The 13,556-nt window shown below is 35.9% G+C and overlaps 1 protein-coding gene across 15 annotated transcripts in view; it reads right to left on the bottom strand.

Moving 5' to 3' along the window:
• heph (hephaestus) overlaps positions 1-13,556 on the bottom strand; it is a 359,023-nt gene that overhangs the window by 47,496 nt on the left and 297,971 nt on the right. The gene's annotated exons all lie outside the window — the stretch shown is intronic.

The raw sequence follows: 13,556 nt of genomic DNA, 5'->3' as shown, positions 1-13,556 counted from the left end.
AAAGTTCACCAAACGAGATGGAAATATTCTATAATTTAATGATGAATGAATATAACCCATGTAGTGTCACAGTCTGAATATGCCCGTCAGCGATCTCCGCGCCAGCGAATAACGAAATAAAACAAAAATACAATTTCGAGTCATGTCAGTGTACGTCAACCCGCCCTTGCCTGGGATCAATCTCAATTTAAGACGACGAAATGACAGAACTGAGCAGTTAAACGCACCGGGTGAAGGTATAAATCACCTATGTAATAAAGCAAATGTACAAATGACGCGACGCTGCCTCGCAACGTCGCGCGTCACCGCGGATTTTCGTCGCGAATTTCGCCGCACCTGCCCCATCTTGTGACAAAATTAAAACTAAAATTATTAGTTAGTTATTAGTTAGTCCAACTAGCTTAATAAAATTCTACGCAATTAACACCAAAGTGTGAGTTGAACTAGTCACTACGATATTAACTTTAACCTGCGTGCCGCTGACGTTTAGATAAATTGGCATACTTTGTGCATGTTAAAATTAACATCAAAGTTGACTAATGCAATTAGGTGTATGAAATCTTTGTTCTTCTTATTCATGTTTTCATTATATTTTGCCTTTTCCCAGCCTGTAGATATCCCACTGCGACTATCTATATAAAATCAATTTATGTCTAATATTGTTATTTTTTTTTAAATGATATTAACCTAATATGATACAGACAGATCAAAAGCTATATATTTCACAGCCCCAGCAGTTTGCTATATTACTCACACGACACATTTAATAAAGCCTTCTCCCTCAAACACTTTCAATAAATTGACAGAACGACAACCGGCTGCTGACGCGGCATTGTCGTCTCGATCAACATAAACATTGCAATAATTTATTCACGCTACTACTCGCACTCGATACTCGCGGGATATCGATATCACACGGGAATTTATCGTATTAGCATTGGAAAAACATCCCAAAATTGGATTACGAAATAAGAAATTCTTAATTCAATACACTATTATAGGATAATAATAAGTTTGGTTCAAATTTAACCATAACATTTTCAGCAATAAATAACAATCAAAGATAACTTCTCTCATAAATAACGCAATAAAGATTCGTTATCAATGTTGAATAACAAAGCAGCATATTTGCAATTTACATAATATAATAAAGCGCAGATTACGCTAACAGCTGGAATCCCATTTTGTGGCATAAAGCGTTCATTGTAGAAAAAAGAACCGTTTCAGAAATAAAACCAACATCCGCGAGTCCTATTCCTTGGAGTAATTTCGTAGAGCGCGTGTAATAATTGCCTGAAATTAAATAACATTTTTCACAACAAAGAAACAACAGAGATGGAAATTTTGGAGCAGAATGGCGGAATGCGTTGCAAAGAGGGCAGTTTTCGTTTCCATAACAATTTCTCAAGTTAATGAAGAATGATGTTGAACGCCTTCATTACGAAGAAGACAGTCATTGGTCGCTTCAAGAAGCATCAAATAAATATTATTTAAATACAATTTCTAGAAAAACAAATATTTATCTTTTAGGCTTTTTATTGATATCATTAGATACGACTCCGAGTACACTGTTATACTAAAGAAAAATCGAAGTTTAATATGTAAAAACAAACTTGTCCGACTAACTTCCTCTTATCGGATGTGTTATAACTAACACTGGTGCTAGATTTATTCAACTTGCCTAAGGCATCTGACATAATTTTTATCTCACCATAGTTTGATTTAGGTATTATCAGAAAGTAAATTTAATCAAAGCGTTATAATAAGATGATAAATGTAGTAAAATAAATACACTTTGATTATTTAATATATCATGTAGCAACTAGTTTCAGTAAATAAGAAATAATTTACAGAATATAACAAAGTGATAGCACCGCATAATTAATTTCTTAAATTGGCTCTTCAGTTGATAGTATTTGGTTTTCTCTCGAAAAGAAACTGTGGATCTTTTCCCGATCAGGACATACTCAAACGTTTCTCCAATATGTCATTTGAATGAACGTGATTCGAGGGTCTCTCATATCAAAATATCGGGAATAAAATTACATGAAAGGTTTACTCAGATCAGACGGGTGGGTCTCGGTCGCTTTTGAGAGATACCACGCAAGCAAAATGATATGTTTACGCGGCCAAAAAGAAATATTCGCTTTTATTTCCATTGTCGGGAACCAATACGGATAATCTATTAGTGATATTAAAATGTTACAGAAAATTCCTAAAAGATGGGACCGATAGATTCCCCGGGTGCTACACAAAGTGACTTCCTCGAGTCGGGTCAATATTGTTTTATCAAATATATACGGAATGTTGCCAAATCATTTTGTCGCTACCCGAAACTTTACTAGGTGTGGAGTTGTGACCACTGGGAAAACCTTTATTGATTGATTTGTCACCCTATACGAACCCGAATGTATACAAACTTCGATATAGAGGGCACGAAAGCCAAATTTGGGGTAGAAGACCGATCGGTGAGATTTTAAGGAATATGTTTGAACGGGATGAATAGGTAAACAATATTCTGTGCGAAATTTGTTGGTTTTCTATTAAATGTTTGGAACATATATTTAATAATATTTTTTAAACAGATAGCGAAATTTTGCAAAAATATCTAAATAACAGTTGCTATCGATTGAAGCATCAATAAACCGAGTCCACTAAAGCGAGCACTTCTCGATTTTTATGAAGATCGTAAAAGCGATCGACAGCCCACTATCGATGTCATATGAAATATTTATGCGACTCTAACACTATCCGAGAGACATTAATCGATTCAGAGTAAAATATAATGGTTCCGATCCCGACTCGACATCTCCAATTTTTCTATTACATGCAGCACTAAAACGAGCGCAAATGGCATCTTATAATGGTTTTATATCGCTGAGTATTTTCTTGGAAGGACTTGTTTTGTCAAGAAATACTTATTTACATGATTCAATCGATGTGCAGGATATAGGCATTTGTGAGACTCATCATATTAAATAACAAAAATGTATGTTATAACAGAACATAGTTTTTAATTTTAGTGCAGACAAACAGATTATAACAATAAAAAGTTATAACTTTTTGTTGTCATAATCTGTTTGTCTACTACATAACTACATTTCACAAGTAGAAAGTACTACATAACTACATTTCACAAGTAGATACAAAGAAAAGAAACGTGGAGCAACACTTGAATAAAAAATAGGTCACAGATTCTAACCAAACGAAAGTCGAAAAAAGTAAACTTTTACGATGTGAATGAAAAATCGCTTCGGCATTTATGACGTCATTGTTCAGAACGGGTCTCTAATATGAAAAAAATAAAAAAGGGTCTAAGCGGGGGAAAGCTGTAACGAGTCTAATAATTTTTATTGCGATTTCACGAGCTTACAGTCTGATTTAACTCGACGTGTGTAAATTATGATTTAATTTAATAACCAGCAGTGAAAACGAGCATAAAATGTTTTTATGTGAGATAATATACTTTTCATTAAGAGTCATGTGTTACTCGTACAGTTTTATATTCGTGTTTTATGAGCTGGATACTTTGGATTGAATCGTTAACAAAATACACTTGGATCTGCGTTTTAGTATAAACAAGCTAGATCCGATTTCTTACAATAAACTGTTTAAAACTTAATTAAAATAATGAGATAAAAAATGTAGGTCTGTGATACCTGGACCAAGCCTTTTGGAAATATAATTAAAAATCTGACGAGCGGATGGACCAATGAAGTGTATTTCCACACATTTGCGCCTTTTATTAAATGTTATATATTTTACTACAAATGAAGTTAAGTTTGTATTTCCAAAAGATTTACTAAAAGAAAATGGTTGCAACTCAAAGGAAATGTTCGCTTCCAATTGAACGCTATTGGATTAATTACGGAAATTTTTACAAAGCTCCCATTTCAAAAGCTCAGAATGAAATTTAACGGCAGCTTTTAATACTTTGTCGCTGTGGAGGTAGTCTATGAAAAATAAAAGAATTATTTTTCACGCAAACAACTCGAAATAATAACTGTGGAAGACTCGAACCAGAAGATTGGAAAACTAGCGATTTTTGAGGTCAAAACGAGGCGCCGTCAAAAGTTGCTAAGTATTTGTAAGTCTATGGCAATTATCGTGCAAAGGAACATTCTGTATATAATTGTGAACTAAATGATTCTAAATGACCGAACTAAGCGCCAGGATGTTTGTCACGATTAGCGCCGCGTGCGCCGCACGTGTTTAGCACGGCGAACTCCCGAACGCCTCGGAGTAACATGTCGACATTAACGATCTTGATAATATTTGGCGGCTGAACACCGCCAGCTCCACTGGTAATTAATTGCACCAATTTGTTCAGCGCTTATAACGGACATTTGTCAAGAACCCGCACGCGCCTGACGATTTTCGCACTGACTTCATAATCGATATTCCCAAGTATCGATTTATCGCCTAAACTCTTTAGCCTATATTATATAAAGATATTAAGACCTCTCCCGCACATTAACAAACCGTAACAACTTGTTTTCTTCAATTTCACTGAACGAGTATATACTAGCCAGAAGTTAAAGATTAACGTTGTACATACCATTGCAAGTTGCTTTAAAAATTCACAATGCGGCCGCGATAAATTAACAAGACACAAGACAATGTAAAAGTTAACAATTCTCATCACAACTAGAGGCAAACCTCTTAGCCCCAGAACAATATAAGGAGACATTACTCGCTGTCACAACTCTACTTTATAGGGAAAGTAGGAGGAGCGAGTTTGTGCGAACAAAGTTGTGGGCCGGTTATTTCTGTAATGAATAGAGACGTCAGACGTTAACCGCCACTCGAGCGCAACTCGCATACCATTTTAACTTCCAGCAATAACTAAACTATGTTGACCTGACGCCATCCAGGCCGATACTAGAAACTACAGTGCACTATCATGCTGCATACTGATTAAGCCTCAATTAGAAGGTATGTAGAACCTGTAACCCGGATAGATCGTATCATTATGCTCAGTCTCGCTCTGTAGAGTAACAAGCGCTCAATTTACGATATTATTAGAGTCAAACTAATCCAGCTCGAGAAGAAGTGAAGATAAAAGTTAACAGAAATAAAGCGAGGAGAACAAAGGGCAACATTTAGAGGCGACGTTCATTTGCATACGAGACGATTTAAATAAATATAGCGCAGTGGGCAGGAGCACCCCTGGTGTTTTATGGCGTTCATTACTTTATAAAGAACTGGAATGAAAGCTTGACAAAGATCTAGATTTCCATAAAGTGCATGCGAGCGTTCGCCGAGCGCCTCGGACGGGTGCTACCGGTGCTATAGACCTTATCGTAATTATCTCCAATAAAATTAATCTCGACCCTACTTTGTCTTATTCTCGTGAGATTGAGTTACTCCTGTAGATCCAATAAAGCCTAATGTCACTGCAAGAAATGTGTTAATGGTCGCTATTTATTGTACAAGAGAGGCGGGTAATGTAACGCGTGAGAACAATCGCAGACATGCCGCCTCTTTTGATGTGTATCAAAAATAAAAGTGTAGCTAAATTATTTCAAAAACGCGGAAATTATATAACCTGCTGAACAGACACATATTTTTATAATTTAGCGAAGAGTGATTTTTATTGGCACGCGACAATTTATACGCAAAACTGAGAAAACTAAAAGGGTTCATTCATTCGTTCGTTAAAACCAAGTTGGCTTCTCAGTGAATTCACCGTGGCTCCTTCACTGCCTCTAACGAGAAACTATCAAAGTTTAAAGGGACATTTGTCCTGTTGATGCGAATATTCGATTCCCGGGACTTTGAGTATTAATTGGATGCTCTTTCCTGCTCTGTTAGATATGGGCAAATAAATGCTGGAGTAACGATCCCATCGATAAAAACTGCAGTGCAAGCCAGATTTGGTACACAAACAAGGCAACGAGCAAAGTGGACCTAAAACCTAAAAAAAATATCAAGGCGTATATATAACTAACTGTACATAATATTATAAAAAGACTGAACTGACAGCCATAATATGGTTAATAATACATTTTAATTGTGGATTTTGAAGTGTTATAATAAAATACATTAAAAAATATTTTTGGCTATTCAAAATTTGCATCTTTATCACACTAAATTCTAAAGAAAAGACATCACATCGATTAAAGAGCAAAATAGTCGAAATGCCCTTGAGTTCGGTTTGGGATGTTTAGTTACTATTGTATAACTAACCGTTTACGACCTTACATTATTGTTACAGATTAATTGCCCGTACAGTAAATGAAGATTAATTATCTTTTAATGATGAATTCAATAAATTTACATACTAGGTAAAATAGTAGAATAAATAATCATTATTTAGACTATTTGAAACTACACTATTTAACATGTTTTTCTCAGTATTGAATTGAACAGACTTTTAACTTACATTACATTTGCTGTTTTACTATATTTATAAAACGGAGTCATATTGTCATGTCATCTCGTTATTCCTGAATTACTTTCCACAAAGCACATTACATTTATCACCACTCTAACGAACCACGCACATGGATTCTCTCGGCTCTTATTCGCAAATTGAGAGAAAAACACAATCCATATCACTGTCGACGAAGAAAAACAAATAGATTCTTTATACCGAAGTAGGAAGGTAACAATTCACCCCTCAATGGGCCGTACTGAATCCAAAACGATCGTAATTTCGTCGGGCAATATTCTGCCTTTTCATATTTTCCTTTTGCCTCCCAAATGTTATATTCGTGCCCGATATACATGCCGCGATTTCGTTTGTTATTTGAAGCACTCTCACGCCTCTCCGATTTAGTATATCGACATGTAAAGCATCAGTTAAACAAATATACGAAATCACTTGACTTTCCCCGCCTTTCTCGTTTGTGAAGCATTTTCTGGGAACTGATATAATAAGCAATAATAAGCACAGCGCGAAATGCATAAGAGTTTGTTTCATGTACGGATTTATTATATTAAAATGAATATAATACGATTGTCTTCATGTCATTTCACACACAATCTATTTATTAATAGCCATGTGGATGGATATGGAATTTGGGCCACTACGCGGGCCCATTGCCGATTGACCAACGGCTTTTCCGAAGTAGGGAGGAGCTCAAGATAATTTTGGTCACACATCCAATGACTGACCATTGTGAGAGTGTCTTAACCGCCACTATCACAGGCAGAGCACGCTAATCACTGCACCATTGAGCTCAATCACAATATATTATTTTTGATTAAAAATCTCAATTTTTATAGGAAAGAGAATAACATTTTATATCTAAAGTATGATAAAATGTATATTCTCTTTGAAATAACATTCACAACTCAATTCAACAAGATATTTTTGATGGTTGAAGACATAATAGTTCTAGAAAGAAACAGAAAGAAAGCAAAATGTGACACTCCATAGTCGTTTCAAAGTTACGTCAAAGAGTGTCAATTCGGATTATGTTGATGTCAACTCTTTGAGAAATGCATCCGACACTAGATTATGTATGCCGTCTTTAAACTGCTTCGAAAAATATGTTTCGGTAATACCTACATGTATCCAAGTGCGGGAAAATCCGTAAAATATAGTGAAAGGGACGGTTTACGTTAACTAGACAGTAATCGTATATGATATGTATTCTTTCTATCACAAGCCGCGGGTCATGATTAGGTATTTTATATTTAAAATATGATTAAATTAAAAATATTTCTCATCACAGCATACATGGGATATTTTTTTAAAATAAAATAACGAGCGAAAAAATATGATAAATTATTGTATTGTATTGTTTCAAAAATAATATAAATTTTATCACAATAGCTAATTTAAAGATTTTATCTAGAAATAGGTGAGCCAAACAAAAAAAAAGCTTTTCAAAATCCCCGAAACAATCTTAAGTTCGACGTGAAACTTTATGGTAAGCAGACAAACCTAGAGGATGGTGCTTCAAAGGCGATGTCGTGTTTACATTTGTCTCTGGGAGCTGGGTTCCCTTTAGATATTTAACCGCCGTTGGCGTACCACAAAGATGAATAAAAAACGGCAGAGATTTAAATACTTGTTTGTCCCTATTCGCCCATTTTCCTCTTGAAGAGTTGTCCTTTGGATTATAGGAACATTATCACGGTAATCATTCATTTACCCTTCTCGATGGAGTCATAATAGCATAGTGTTAATCCCAACATAATTTAATCAATTAAGGATTTCCAATGATGAGTAATGATAATATTCGAATTATTAGGACTCATGTTTTAGTCACGAAAACCAAAAACATAACATTATTTGCAAGCGTATACCTTGATGATATATGTACACAGATAATTGTTGCTTTATTAATAAAATGAAAATACTATGGACGCAGACATTAATATGACCAAATTCAATTTGTAAAATTTAAACTTAACATTGAAATTTTAAGCAAAATAAACGGAAAATCTATGGTTGTAAACTATAAGATATTGATTAAGGGAATTCAAAAGTAACTAAGTTTAACTTGGGGGCAGTAAGCAGAACATCGGCCATTACGCGTTTCATATTGCAGTATCGATATCTTTGATAGCGAGTTACAAACCGGGCTTGGATTGCGCCCGCAGGGAGATCATCTAGATATACAATCTCTTTGAGAACACATGCCGAGTAACAATAACAACTTCCATGCTTTAAAGCCCTTTTGAATTTAGTGGAAATCTAATTGAAAGAAATACGCGAGACTATAAAGCTACACAATAATTTTTACAAATGAGGCGATCAAGGAACAAAAAGCCTTGACAGCTTGGTAACAACAGCATTTCAGGGTTGATGTCTCCGTTAAAGTCATATTTTTAAAGCGGCGACTGTAACCGAGAAGATGTAAAGATGAGATAGAAAGAGTTTCTATAGCTTTTTTGATTTTCAGTTTAAAGAAACACCTTTTCAAACATGATTTTGTTACAATGTTACTTCTTATGAACATTAAACAAGTCAGTATTTTCCAAACCCGCAACAGATGAAAAGAAAAAGCAAACAACAAATTTCACACGTCGCACTGCAGCTCTGTGAGAACAATAAAATTATGAGGAACTTCCTCGCAAAGGCTTTGTGGTACAAAGCAATTGACCGGATAAACAACGTGCGAACGTCGAAAGCGTGGTCTCCAAAGAGCCGGCGTCAAAACAGTCCTAGTGACGTGCTAATGGACTTAACTGCAGTGGACAAGTTTCGTGCACAACACTAGTTTCAAAATTGATATTAACGAAATTTGCTCGCTCGCTACTTACTTTAAGAGTGCCGCATCTGGCAACCTTTGGCGGTCGGTAACGAGCTCTGCTCTGCTAACACGAGAGAAAAAGCTAGTAAAATATACATGTTATTAATAACCTTTTACGTATTTACCTCGTTTCAAAATCTTCAGTTGATGGTTTTTGCTTGAAGTCGGTTGACTTCACATAGCAAATGGTTAAAAATGGTTATTTTTATGAGCATTTTACTTTTTGTTTTCAATATAGACTGCGATATCATATAGGGTAAGAATGCTATTGTTTAAATCGTGGGTATCTTTCGTAAGTGTCGATTTATGTAAAAGTGAGCTCAGATTTGAGAGGAGCTAATGTTCTCAAATCGGAACAGACGGGTAACGGCCAACACAAATATTTTGCCACTTCGGAACGTTACCTGGGCGGGCAAGTGGCCGCGGGCGCGTCGCGGGGAGACAAAGTAAATATGTCCCCGTTCGCCGGGTCGTCCCCACATTTTATCGGGGAGCGATCGCCGCTCGGGTCGGGAAATGAATTTAAAACGTGTTTGCGGGTAATCTGTTATCGGTCCCTTGTCTCTGCCTCGAATATAGACGTTCGGCTCGCTCCTATATCTCAACTGTGATTTTACAAAGCCGGTAATTATCACGTATTGCAATAAATCATTATTATCAGCGAGTTGTAATTACTCGGCTATTACTAGCAATGAGAAACATGAATTCGTATTATTAATTTTGCTGCTAAGTAAATTAGTTTTAACGTCCATCGCATCTCAAGACGAAGTTCGAGACTTGAATTCATTTGGGTTAATTAAAAATGATCTAGCCCTCGCAAAAACAAGAAACACATCTCGTTATACCGTTAATTGAATTTTATATAACAGTTAAATGTTTTTCTAAAGTAAATCTTAATTTAGAGACCATTCTGATATAATAATAAAATGTTAAGTACGTAAGTAGTCGGAGCGAGTAGAGAGCAGTCTAATATGAGCAACACGGGTTAATTATTTCGTCACGAGAGCTCTCGTAAGCTGCAGTAACAGCGCTCTTGGAGTTTCGCGACCATAAAAGCTACATAATACGTGGCGACGTAAAACTCTTATTATTTTAGTATCTGCGAAACGGCCACGGAAACCATCTCGTAAAATAAAACCTGTCGCGTTGTAGATGCAAGTCGCTCCTCTCGGAGGCCCCGTTCAGTCGACGCGGTCTAAATCCAGCTGGATTCACAGCGGACACCGGTTAGGATCGACTACGGCGAGCCAGGTGGATTTCTATGGAAAATGCAGACTTTATGGTAGCCGAGGGATAAGTTTCCATTTTAAATTGAAGAGAAACTCTGAAATATTTCCTTGTCTCCCGGCGGAGGTGTGCGCGAAGCTGAATAAAAATTCACATCAGGTAAGCGCACGGAAATATTTACACAAACTGAAGAAGTTGCCAAGCAATGGCTGGATAAATAAACGCTCCACTAAAACTTATGGCTTACAGAATACGTAGCAACATAAACGCGCGAGCACATGCGAGCATCTCGACTGAGCCAGAAATCGTTGTCAAACCAAAACATGAAGCCTACATCTGTCATCAATTCGAGAACACATGCAAAAAATAGATAAGACAATTTAAAAGTATTGAATCTACAGGTAAAAATGAGTAATAGAAATTATTTCACTTTTTTGTGAAAATGCGACTAAGTCCCGGAAACGCCCATTTACATAGCCGATGTCGGCGCGATGGTGCGTGGCGACTTCAAATGGGAATTATAATACCAAATTGAATACAAAACTTTCCTTTCAGTGCCGAGTAATGGAGGAGTCTATGCACCGGAACAATCGAAAAGACAAATAGAATGAGAAAGGAGACGAGACACTCGCTCTGTTGAAATAATAAGTGCCTGACGTCTTTTTGGACGTTCCTGCCGCGCTTTTTTGTAACGATAAATTTTTACGCTTTGATCTTTCCAATTCAAATAGGATTTTTTTCTCGTAGAATCAGAAGTTATAGGAATATTTCAAAAGCTTTAAGTGAGGCGACGGAGCGGATTTTCCTTTCCAGCGGCTATATCATTCTGATTGAAATGCAAATGAAACGGTGTCCGTTCCGAACGTATTTATTCTATCTACCTTCTCAGTTAGTCTTTGAAATTAGGCAGATATCGTGAAAATATATATTGATTTCTAAATAATTAAATTTCTATAACTCAACATGACAACATATACAACATAATCAATATTAGAGCAAATAATAAGACAAATTTCCGTTTGCGTGTTATTTTACTATATAAAAATCAATTTTCGGAACAACAACAATTTATTTCAGCTATTACAGCAAATATTTCACAAAATATTTTGCCTTTCCTTACAACTGCTGAAATTTATAAAATTTTAATCTTCCCAGTGCAATCGCAATGACAGGGATTGTTTGTTGAAGAATCTGAAGCGGTTCATTATTCCGTTCCGAGTTATTTGGCGCCCAACGAGCGGCTCTCGGCGAACATCTGACGAGTCACTCGCAGACTTCACTTGCATCTTCTGAATGTTTTACTTCAGCCTCACACAAGATTGCGCGGCGGTCGGTTCAGGCTCACACAGTTGTAACTCCAAATCCGAACAAGTTATACAACGAAACAAGCTGCAACAAAAACATTTGCCTATGCCGACGTTAGTGAATTGTTCTCCCGCTCGTGACTGGGTAATTTCCATACATTTCAAGTTCCATCGCCTGCGGGACGTTCGTTCTTTTGTTGATAAATGTTTGACGGGAACTCCGGGGACGCCATTAAAAGTTTTTTCGTGAATAATTTCAGTTTACATACGCAAATGTTTACTCGTGAGTTTACCCGCACTCACCTATTCGGTGATTTCTTTTCATAGAGGTGTTTGTTCAAGAAGCAGTTTCTTCGGAACTGACTCGTTGAATAGGTAATTGGAAAAGTTTTTTGTGTTTTCTTGGCACTCTAGTTCTATTGTGACGACTTGATTATGCGGTCTAATACATTTTGAATTATACTTTGTGTGTAGAATTTTTGTTAACATTCAGTTGTTTGTAAACGGGTTTGCAAGCAATTGGGAGATAATTAAAAAAATGTGAAACTAAGCTTTATAAAAAAGACACGTGCAGGTTAAAGTGTCGGCGAGACGGTGGTGGCGGCGCGGTCGAGTGAAGTGGTAAGTTCCTTAAGCTATAACTCAGTCGGGGGAAGTTGTCCGATCAGATTGTCTGGAGACAAAAAGCCCGGTTGGCGTCACGGATGCTAGATTGCGTGGATAAACGCGCCCCAAGCACTCGCGGGTTAAGCCCCCGTTCACGGGGTACTTTCTTAAGATATTTCAAAGTTACAATTTCCTTTTGAGATATGAAAACATAATGAAATTCTGTAAAATGGAATTTGATACCTCGTGAATAAAAAGGAAAATGTCGATGCAAGTTTATGCTATTTAGACTTTATGCTATTGAATAAAAACTTGCGCATGTAGAAATTTATTCAAATTAGTTTATTACCTATAAATGTAGTATTTGAAAATCTTTATGAAAATAGCCACTAAAATTCACTTCATTAATTTAATTTTCGTTGATCCTTTAAATACAATTAATTTATAGCACATAACCATGGGGTCCACATGGCGTAGTATTTTTAAGTTGAATATCAATGCACATAAGTTAACAAACTTTTGGGCTAAATGACAAAATCGTGTGCTGTATTTAAAGGATCAATCAACGAAAATTAAAATAATAAAGTTAATTATAGTGGTATTATTTTAATAATATATAATAAACATAAATAAAAACACATAAACGAAAAGCCCTAACTAGTTTGACTACACATACAATATTCATGACTTACATAGAAGTGAATGAAAATTATTAAGTTTCAGTCATCGATGCTTCCTTTAAACCATCTAAAGTTCGTCATACATACAAATTTAATTAAACCAAAGTTAGTGGATTAAGGAGATTTGAGGCTAACTTAAGTTGAACTATGAGAAGTTGACAGTCACGTTAAACTGAGTGTCAAGTACGAGCTTTGAGTAAATAGATATGAAACCTTTACGAGCCATAATGTTTCAATTTCTAGTAAAACTGAAATAAAACTACCTCTATATAACTCAAGCGGCTTTTATTGTATGTTAAATTTTCGATATTAATATATTTAATTCATTGCATTTCATGAATTGAACTGATATTCATATTCAGTAATCAATGCAAAAATAAATAATTATATTAGGAGACCATCAAGTCACGTATCTTTCTTGGAATAAGAAACGAATATAAGGGGAAAATATCACACACACATTAGAGAAGTAGAAATACATCAAACGCGACGCAAATCGAGGGTGTCCACATCAAGTCTCGTGCGACAAA

Source organism: Plodia interpunctella, chromosome 6, assembly GCF_027563975.2.
Source record: "Plodia interpunctella isolate USDA-ARS_2022_Savannah chromosome 6, ilPloInte3.2, whole genome shotgun sequence".
Taxonomy (NCBI): domain Eukaryota; kingdom Metazoa; phylum Arthropoda; class Insecta; order Lepidoptera; family Pyralidae; genus Plodia; species Plodia interpunctella.
Note: the sequence above shows the minus strand (reverse complement) of the source record. Positions and strands in the feature narration are given on the sequence as shown.